The 10,179-nt window shown below is 53.0% G+C and overlaps 1 long non-coding RNA gene across 3 annotated transcripts in view; it reads left to right on the forward strand.

The window, feature by feature from the left end:
• The first annotated feature begins 370 nt into the window (after nucleotides 1–370).
• Nucleotides 371–10,179, forward strand: part of LOC115291484 — an 18,221-nt gene continuing 8,412 nt past the window's right edge. Inside the window, exons 1-3 of one of the 3 annotated variants that reach the window (XR_003908479.1) lie at nucleotides 371–655; nucleotides 2,360–2,412; nucleotides 3,132–3,249. This is a non-coding gene — a long non-coding RNA (uncharacterized LOC115291484). Of the gene's footprint in view, nucleotides 2,413–3,131; nucleotides 5,478–10,179 lie in introns of those variants that run through there. The other 2 variants (XR_003908477.1, XR_003908478.1) reach the window with 2 other exon arrangements.

The raw sequence follows: 10,179 nt of genomic DNA on the forward strand, positions 1-10,179 counted from the left end.
TCCTCCACATCCCTCAAGGCTACTTGGTCTAAAAGACCAGTTCAAATGAAACCATAAAGGTGGTCTTGGACTTGTGTGAGCAAAGTCAATAGCTTGCGCACCCCCCGCCCCCAGCATCTTACCTTGCTAACTGGCGGTGAGTGGAAAGGATGGACTGAGAAGACCCTGAACTCTGGGGTCAGAGTGATCTGGGTTTGAATTCTCTGCCAATCATACTGGCTGTGTGACCCTGGATAATTCACAACTTCTTGAGTCTCAGAGTCCTCCGTGAAATGGAGAAAACATCCAACTCATAAGGTCATTGTATTTAACGAATAAATGCCTAACCACGGCTGCTTGGCTACGGGAGCCGTGACATACTGCACTGTAATTGTTTAACAAGGACCTGTTCTCTCTCCCCTTCTAGACTGGGAGCCCCGCGGGGCTCTCCGGCTCTCCTTGATAGGTGGTTCACATCATGCTTGGAGCTACAAAGAGCTGGAGGAAGACGTGGAGGAGGGACACCCGTGGTCCACTCAAGCCGGGCTTCTGGGAATCCTGAGCAGGTTCTGCTGTGAATTCACTCAGAAGTTACATCTGTGTTTTGGCAGACGCAGGAATGAGGCCGGCAGCAGTCTGCCACCTCCTGCCAGGAAGAAGAGAAATGTCTGCAACTGTAAGTCACCGCATAGGTTTCACTGCAGAGCCACCTTGGGGAACCCGGAGGCGGAGCCAGGAGCGGGGAGGGGTCTTGAGGGTCGATGCGGGTTTCCCGGGGGGAACCAGAGTGGAAGGCAACTCCGGCTGGGTTCGGGGACCGCGGTGAGGACAGAATGGCCTCTGCAAGGATTTTCCTGGGAGGGTGCCCTCGGGGCGGGGACAACCTCCCTCAAGCACCACGACAGCGGGGACAACTGTGACGCCGCATGGCGGGCTTGCGTGCCCAGAGCACCTCTGCGGCCCTGGATCCTTCTCTGGAAAGCCCCACTCGGGGGAGCTACCCTGCACGTTGCTGGGGACCAAGGAACAGAGTCCCGGAGGACACGAATCTCGGCACAGTAAAGGCAGCCGTATACCTAGCCACTCAGAGACCAACTGCAAAACGGCTCGCGAGACGCCTAACGCAGCTCGACCCGAGGGCGCGCGAGGACGCCTCTCCGCCAGCAGGGCCCCTTCCTCCCCGTAGCAAAGTTCCGGCCCTCGGGGCGTGGCCTGGGAGCTACCGGCCAATCCGTGTCACGAAGCTCTGTCATGTGGTCGCGGTCTCCTGTGTTTCTTCTGCCTTCCGCCTCGCAGCCCCGCCCAACGCGGCGAAAGGCCTCTGGCGCCACGCCCGCGAGGATCTTCTCGCGAGAGCAACCCAGACGTCCTGTCCTCCTGTTGGTCTGACGCCGGCTGGCACCGCGCCGTTGAACCGGGAGCCGTAAAGTGTGTTGGCTCCCGGACAAGTGCTGGAGGAACCCCCCCCCCCCCAGGACTGCAGGGCTCGTCGGGGCTGCCTCGGCTGCTTCTTGCCGCCTCCAGCCAGGCCCCGGGACCCCGAGGCCCTGAATGTGCCCTTCCCGGGCCGGAAGCGGCGACCCGGTTAGCAGGCGTCGGTGGGCACCTGGGGTCGCATGATTTCCCTGCTTGTCACAGTCTTTGTCGCCATTGCACCCACTGAAAATCTGAGGCACGGGAGAACATTCCAGCAGGAAATCCGGGGTCGATCTCCTCTGAGAAGATGTATGAGCGCAGCTCGTGTTTGCGCCTGGCACGGTGCTCAAGCTTCTCCCCGGAAGGATTCACCGATCCTTGAACCACCCTGCTGGGCGCGCTCTGCCCTTCCCATTTTAGAGAGGAGGAAATCGAAGTGCCAACAGGTTTGAGGAACTTGTCCAGAGTTGCACAAAGCCAGGCTTTGCATCTCGGCATCTCCAACCAGAACCCCCTCCACTGCTCCTTGAATGACCAGCCTCACAACCCTGAGGTCTGGGGGAAGAGGGGGAAGGTTTGGCTAAATGCCCCCACGCACTGGTCAGGGAACGGGCTGTACACATGATCCTCTGTCCCTGAGGCGCCAGCTGCTGAGCCCAACCTCAGCTGTCCAGGAGAAGACAGCCCGGCACCAGTACCCGCCCGAGCCCCTTGCGAGCTTCCAGCCTCCCAGACTGCACCTGGTTCCAGTCCTCACAGCCCAGTGCCAAGCTGGCGTGGACCCCAGCTGTAGTGACAGTGGCCTGGCTATCACAGGGCCACTTCTTAACCACAGCACTGCCAGGAGTGGGGGGGGGGGGGGGGAGATGGGCTTCCTCAGATCCACTTCTCCGAGGGAACTCCTAAAGAGATATTAAAATTGTCCCGTTTCTATTCATTCATATCAAATGAACGTTGGTCTCAGGCCCAACATGATACCGCGATGGAGCCAAACTAATCTGCTTCAGCCACCTGCAGGTGAGTGAGAGCCCGCCGCCACCACCATTTCAATCATCCCCTAGATCGCACCTGGGGGGACTCGATCGGTTAGGTATCCAACTTCGTGTCAGATCATGATCTGACAGTTTGGGAGTTCTAGCTCCGCATCAGGCTCTCTGCTGACAGCTCAGAGCCTGGAGCCTGTGCTTCAAGTTCTGGGTCTCCCTCCCTCCCTCTCTGCCACTCCCCATTCCCCACTCTCAAAAATAGTCATTAGAAGAAAACATTCCTTGGAAATGCCCGAAATTCTACCATTAGCAGTTCTCGGAGATTAAGAATCATCCGCTCTAGATTCATTGACAAGTGAAATGTATTAAACCCCTGAATTTCTGATAGGAGAGGAGGTAAATCAAAGCACTAGGTTCCTAGGAAGAGGGAAGAGAGAACACAAACAAGGGGGAAGGGCCCCCCTCCCCGGAGGGACTCTAGAGAGAATCTAAGAGGGATCTCCCCCCCTTGGTGCAAATCCCTCAGAAAGTGGTAAGACCTGGTGTGTCCTTCTCCATACTCCCCAAGCCTGAGGAGGGTGCTCTTCTGCCTTCTGGTGGGGGGGGGGGGGGTCTGAGACCAGATGAGCCTACTCAGTCCTCACAGCCACCTGAGGCCACATTCTGGGGATACGAATCCCAAGGCTGCCTGCAACCCAAACTTCCCGTGGAGCCGCAGAAATCAGAACCGTTTTCTTTTTCCCATTCCAGGAAGCAAAGCAAAGCCCTGTTCAGAAAACAATGAGAAAGGGCCAGTAAGTCAAAAGAAGGAAAACAAGTCAATAAATCGACTGTGTATGGCACTACAGAAGAGATTAAGAACCCCAAGGTGACATAAGCATCAAACATTATTAATCTGGTGAAGGGTGATTCTAGTCACAGTGTTCTTTCCCCTCCCAGGTAGCATGCATCTCTACAGGAATTAGGAAAAGGCATCCCTTTCTCAAGATACATTATTGCTGCCTGCCAGGAAAAGAAAAACTAGGAAGACCTCAGTGAGAATGGTGTCCCTGAAGTTGCTCAGTGCATGACATGGACCACTGTACAGGATGGTCAGGAGTGCAGAGCACACTTGGAGGCTGAGGCTGAGGCTGAGGCTTCCTGAACGCCAAATACAGTTTTCTTTGTGATCAGGAGCTGAGATGAAAGACAGGTGTCATAGATGTCTGAGCAGCCCTTCTCTCTGTAGGCCTCAAAGAGATAGGGTTTCTTTTTGTGACCACAGGGGCACTCAAAATACATAATCACAGAGGGCTGTGCACCCTGGCTTGTTCGCGGCCACTGCTGGCCATCACATGACACGTAATATTGCAGGTACTGTGAAGAGAACCACATAATTTTTTAAGTTTGTGTTTTGTCTAAATAATCTGAGGCCTGTATTTGATGTTGATTTGGATCAACTGGTGCAAATGCTATGCATTGTACTGTAGTTGTGTTGCACAGAGTTACTGATTTTCAAAGCAGTGGGTTTTGAAACAAAAACAATCCCCACGGGGGTGACGGGGAGTGGTTATAGTCTGTATGGCTATTGACCCCCTAGCTTTCTCATGAAACAAAAATCTGTCAAGAGTGCTTTATATTTTCTCAGATGATTAAAGCAAACTACTAAAGGAGATTTAGAAAGGGCCACCACTTCTGGATGTATCCTTAGAAGGAAAAGATTATTGTTAAAGCAGTTTTTCTAACAGTAAGCAAAGAAAGCAGCGAAGCCCGTATAAAATGAAGACAGCAGGAAGGGGACTAACAGAGAGACAAGGTCTCCTAGAGGCTCGTGCTGGTGTCGTCCGCGGACAGTGGGAAGCACACGCTGTAACTGGGCACACAGCGACAAGCGAGCGGCAGGGAGTAGAAAAATAACTTTTTTATTCAGCTAGCACTGGTCTGTTAGAGAGCAGATTTCTTGTTTGAGGACACAATTGTGTTACGCTGTACCATAGATTAGTATTTTCCAAAATTGATGACTGTAATACTTCTGTCCCCACATGTTCTGCCCAGATGTTGCCATACTCCCTTTGGGGGCCAGTGTCTCTGCCCGCCTCCCCTTGAAACTCAGGGGCCTTTGTGCATAGAATTTGATGTCTAGAATGCATCAGAAGCAACACTGCCCGCTCCCGAGACCAGGCCACAAAGGCAGTAGGAGCGCGACCAGTGTGCTCAGTGTTCTGGAGTTTGTCCTCTGTCCATGACGTCCCCCACACATCTCTTTTCTCTCTCTCCATATCTCTCCCTTCCCCTTCTCTGCCTCTCTCTCTCTCTCTCTCTCTCTCTCTCTCTCTCTACCTTGAAACCCAACCACCTTGCTGTGAGGTGCCCAGACCACAGCCTGGCCCTCACGGAAGTCCAGGGGCTCTTGGAGGAGGCAAGGTTCCGGAAGAAACATGGGAATAAATTGCAGGACAGAGATAAAGGCAACTAGAAGTCTGGGGAGAAAATGTTCTCCAAGAAAGGGAATGAAATCTCAGTAGCTGAGTTGGCTCTGCAGGGAACAATTACTCCACTGTCATATACTGGGAGTATACCGGGGGAGGCGAGGGCGGGCAGGTGGGGTAAATAGAAATTCTATTCTCGTAATAGAAAAATCAGCAGATCGCGTGAAAAAGAGGGGTCTCCGGAAATAACAGTTTAAGCTCATATGGAGGGTGTGGTTGGCAGAGTCATGGTCTCCAGGTCCTAATCCCTGGAACCTTACATGACAAAAGGGACTTAGCAGATGTGATGAAGTCAAGGACTTTGAGGTGGGGAGATGACCCCAGATCATTCAGTGAACCCAGTGTAATCAGAGGGTCTTTGAAAGATATGGAAAGGCAGCAGGAGGGTCAGAGAAGAAGAGCCATGGAACCAGACATCCAAGGGATGTGCCTGATGGAGGAAGGGCCACAGGCCATGGAACACAGGTGGCCTCTAGAAGCTGGAAAAGTAAGGACACAGATTCTCTCCTGGAGCTTCTGGAAGGAACTACCCCCACCAACACCTTGACATTAGCCCAGTGACACCCATTTCAGACTTCTGACCTCCAGAACTATAGGACAATAAAGCTGTGTTGTTTTAAGCCACTAAGTTTGTGGTAAGTTTAAAAGCAGTCACATTATGGGGGCACCTGGGTGGCTCAGTTCAGTTAAGAGTCATGATCTCATGGTTCGTGATTTCAAGCCCCACATCAGGCTATGTGCTGACAGCTCAGGACCTGGAACCTGCTTTGGATTCTCTGTCTCTCCCCTGCTCGTGCTCTGTCTCTCAAAATATGAATAAGCATTAAAAAAAAAAAAAGCAGGCATGGGAAACTAATGCAGGAAGAAAAGCCTAGAAGGAAGAGCAAGGAGGGTTGGAAGAGTGTCCAGGGAAGTGTGACCATGCAGGGAGAGGGATGACACCTGTCACCCTTCCACTGTATGTTTCTGACACTTTGGTAAAACCTGTACAACTTTAACAAGGGATCCTCACACAGCAGTGACCCAGAGAGAGGAAGACGTGAGCAAACTTTTGTCCCTGGTCCCCATAGCGATGGAGCCTGAACAATTAAACGAGAGAGTTCCATGTGCACCTTCCGTGTGTCCCCCCAACACACACAAGACATTATGAGGGACATCAGAAGATCCCCAGGCCCCAGCACTCGGGGGCCCGTCAGCCCCACTTGCCCCCGACCTCGGAAGAGCCTGAGCCAGGCAGCAGCACGCCCTGGGCGGCCGGCCCCAAGGCCAGTGAGTGCTGGGAGTCAGCAAAGTTGGGCTGGTCATCAGAAGGACCGTCTCTAGCTGCCCTGGAAGAGTTGGAGGGCCTTTGATGGGGGGAGGGGAGGTGGAGGGGTGTAGGTACAAGAAGACAAAAGCCAGGAGAAGGAAGTGAGAATCGTGTGTTGGGGACACTGGAGACGAGTGGAAGGCTCCACGTGGAAGGGACTCACGCCGAGGACCAGGTATAGAGGAAGCATACAACCCACAGCTTCAGATCCGCAGGCTGTCGTGTGCAGCTGGGCATGCTGGGGACGCTGACATGTCAGGCCCGTTTAGAGCAGTGACCTCTGGTGAGCAGATCCCAGCATGAGCCCATGGCTCTTCCTCTGAGATACCATCTACCGCGAATCCACTTGACTAAACGCTCCAGGCCCTGGGAATCCTGTGATGAGCCTCCCTGGGGCTCACATTCCAGAAGGGACTTGCCGGTGAACACCTGCGTCCATGCCAGAGGGCGTGGAGTGCTGTGAAAGTAGGCAAGGGAAGCTGGTGTGCCGTTTCAGACGGTGGAACCAAGAAATGACGGAGAAAATGACATTCAAGCCAGCGGGCATGGCAGCTAGCTGCTGGGGGTCTGCCTCAACTTACCTACCATGGCACCTCGGGCCCCCCAGAACCAGATGAGGTGCCTTCGCATCTGTCAGTAACACTGATGACAGCCCCGTTGCCACAAGAAACCATTCCAGAGGTTTGCTCCCATTTGCAGAAGTTACAGCCCAGCTGCCCAACTGTGCTCACCACAGGCCCTTATAGGCCGCATGCCGCCCCGGCTGGGAGGCCTCCGAAGACAGACGCAGACACATGGTGACCTTACATGTCGGGGCCCTGAGAGCGTGGCACGTTCAGGAGCTCGCTGAACACGCTGTTCTCCGCAGATGCTTCCTGGAGCCCCCGCTCGCTATATAAGGCTGTGCGGCCTCACTCCTGGAGACAGACAGTCATTAGCATGGGTTTGGTGTTGCTATCTTTGGAAATAGTACACGTCTTCTGAGTCTCACTGAGGGCACGTCCACCTGTGGCTATCTTTTGGCAGGGAGTTAGCCTTGTAAAGGACACACATGCCCACGCCACTCAGCAGGAGGAATTCAGGCATGTGGCTTTGGAGCCCTGAAGTGACCCTCCTTTTTTGTAGGGACTGTGGAGAAAAGACAGGGATGAGAGTCCAAGTTGACTTTCAGAGTGTTAGCGGCAGTGGCTCCTAAATTCCATCGTGCTGAAAAATCAAGCAGGTATGTATTGAAAATGCAGATCCCTAGGTCCCAAGACCCAGAGCTCCAGATTCAGTCAGTCTGAAGAGGAAGCTGGCAATCTGCCACCTTCAGGACCCTCCCCTCCCCCGGCCCCAGAGCTCCAGATGCTGGTGGTCCCCAAAGCACGCCTCGAAATCTGTTTTACCACCTAAGCCTAGTGTTGGGGATATGTTTTTTGAGATGCCACCTCTAAGGCTGCCATAGTCAGCTGTAAAGAACACGGACCACCTTCCTGTTAAAACCAAAGTGCAAACCCCACCTGCAATTGAAGCAGAGAAGAGGTCTACAGAGATGCCTGTAGAGAGGGGCATGTTTTTCAATTTATGTCCAGGACTCCCAGGCTACTCCCTCCAAGATCTGCCTTCCCCTGGGAGTTATGGGTTTGTTTGTTTTTTTAACTCTGATATCCATTATGCCCACCAAAGTTCCAATCCTAGATCAAAGTCTCTTTCCCTTTATCTCCTGAATATCACCAAAAGTAGCTGATATTTGCAAAAGAATGTTAATAAAACACTGTGGAAAACTAGGGGAATCCATATGTAAAAATGCAAATAGCAATGAACATGCAAGTTTCCAAAATGTAGGCTTCTGGTGCTAACAGGAGCATTCCTCCCCACCCTCACCCCCAGTGGCCTCGCCTCCTGGACCTCTGCCGGCCTCCATCTCTCTCCAACACCACCCTTCCCTCCCCTGGGAACCGAGGCATGAAACAGAAAGCTGGCTTCTTCCCCACGTACACACCTCGCCACCCACACACGTGTCCCCAGGCGCTCTGGTCTCTCTGGCCCCAAGCTCTGGGCTCCAGGCTCTGCAGGGATGATTTCACGCACACCCCATTTGGCACACACCGGTCACTTCGTGGGTAAGCACAGACCCTCCACAACCGTTCACATGCGTGTCCCCTGCAGAACCACTCTGGCATTCCACGGGGCGCTGTGTTCATGGAATACAGCAAGGCCTTGAACACTGGTCCCTTGGATTCACAGCCAGTAAAAAAAAAATGTCAAGGTCTCCAGCCAAGAAGACTTAGACTGCTCTCTCCTTCACGGTTTCTCAAGGTTCCCCACTTCCAATACCCACAACCGGCCTGAATTCTTAGCCTCAGAACCAGCTCTTAGCCTGGAGGAAGAAGAGACCATGGCCAGACTCAGCGACTAGATTTTCATAGCAAAAAAAGAAAGAAAAGAAGTCCTGATGTGATCAAACGTTTATTTGGCCTCCGTGAATGAATTCACGTGGAGTGCCGTGTAATTCCATAACATGTCATTGCACTTGGGTGTTCAATGGATCGCCTTCCCTGAAAAGAATCAGGTCCCACCGAATGGAGACTGTCCTGGAAAATCCGGGATGTGTGGTTGCCGTAGTAATTGATGCCTTCGAGAACAAATCCATGCTTGGCTAATTACAGCCTTCTATTTTTAAACTCATCTGCATTCTTGTCCCCCACCCGAACATTTCTCACACTACTTCAGCAACAAAATACTATTACTGTTATCTGTACAGCGTGTGCTGATCTCAAAATAACTTGTTTCCACTCAGCCCCTGCGTGAGGCTGCGGAGCTCAGTCTACAAGCACACGGGAGGCCTAAGAGACACCTTTGGATGACCCCTCAATGCTTTGCATGATAGGGATTTGAGGGGTACAGCTACCTTGGGAACACCTGGGGTCTGGGGGTCGGGAGAGGCCTGCTCAACGGTCTGCCCACCACCTCCCTGAGCCGGGCCCAGGCCCCCACCGCCTCATGGGAAGTCCATAGGTAACAAGAAGGGACGGCAGACTAGCACTGAGGCCCACCCGAGGATCAGTCCAGAGCCTGTCAGGCCTCACACAGCCCAGGTCAAAGCCCCGAACCCACAGCCTGAGAAAGTGCTTCCAGCAGCCTCATGTCTCTGGACTTCTGACAAAGAGCCTGGTTGCACAAACCCAGTGCCTTAGGCAGTCGGAATTTACATTGGCAAGGTTCTAGAAGGCAGGCATCTGAGATCGTGGTGTCTGAAGGTGCCAGGGAGAAGCTGTTCCGGACCTGTCTCCTGGTGCCTGGTGGCGCTCGGGCTTGGCTGCTCCCTGGCTGGTAAATGCCTCACCTCGGCCTCAGTCTCCACGTCCACACGGCATTCTCATCTGGGCCCAAATGTGCCCCTTTTACAAGGATACCAGTCCTATTGGATTAGGGGCCCCCTCCACTCCAGTGTGACCTCATCGTAACTAATTACATCTGCAGTGATTTTATTTCCAAATAAGGTCCTCTTCTGAGATCGGGAGGATCAGGACTTCGACACACGGATTTCTGGGGGACACAGCCCGTGACATTTGCCCTGGCAGAGACTCAAAAGCAAGCAGAGCAGGGAGTGGGAAGGCTTTACAGTGGACCAGAGGGAAGGCTGCGTGTGGGCCGCGGTCGGAGGGTGCGGGCGTGTGGAAGCTACCAGAAGGGGGCCATCCCGTGTGATTGGTTTCTCAGGTTGGCTGAGTTAGAAACAGAGGCAAAATCGAGGGAAGCTGGGAGTCATTGACCAAGTCCTGGCTGTTTGGGGCTGGTTACGGCAGAGGCTTTATGTTTTATTTATTTTTTTACTTTTACTTATTTTTGAGAGAAAGAGAGAGACAGACAGAGTGTGAGCGAGGGAGGGGCAGAGAGAGAGGGAGACACAGAATCTGAAACAGACTCCGGGCTCTGAGCTGTCAGCACAGAGCTGAAGTCGATGCTCAGCCACCTGAGCCCCCCAGGTGCCCCGAGGCTTCATGTTTCTGTATGTATATATATATATATATATATA

The sequence above is a fragment of the Suricata suricatta genome, chromosome 5, assembly GCF_006229205.1.
Source record: "Suricata suricatta isolate VVHF042 chromosome 5, meerkat_22Aug2017_6uvM2_HiC, whole genome shotgun sequence".
Lineage (NCBI taxonomy): Eukaryota > Metazoa > Chordata > Mammalia > Carnivora > Herpestidae > Suricata > Suricata suricatta.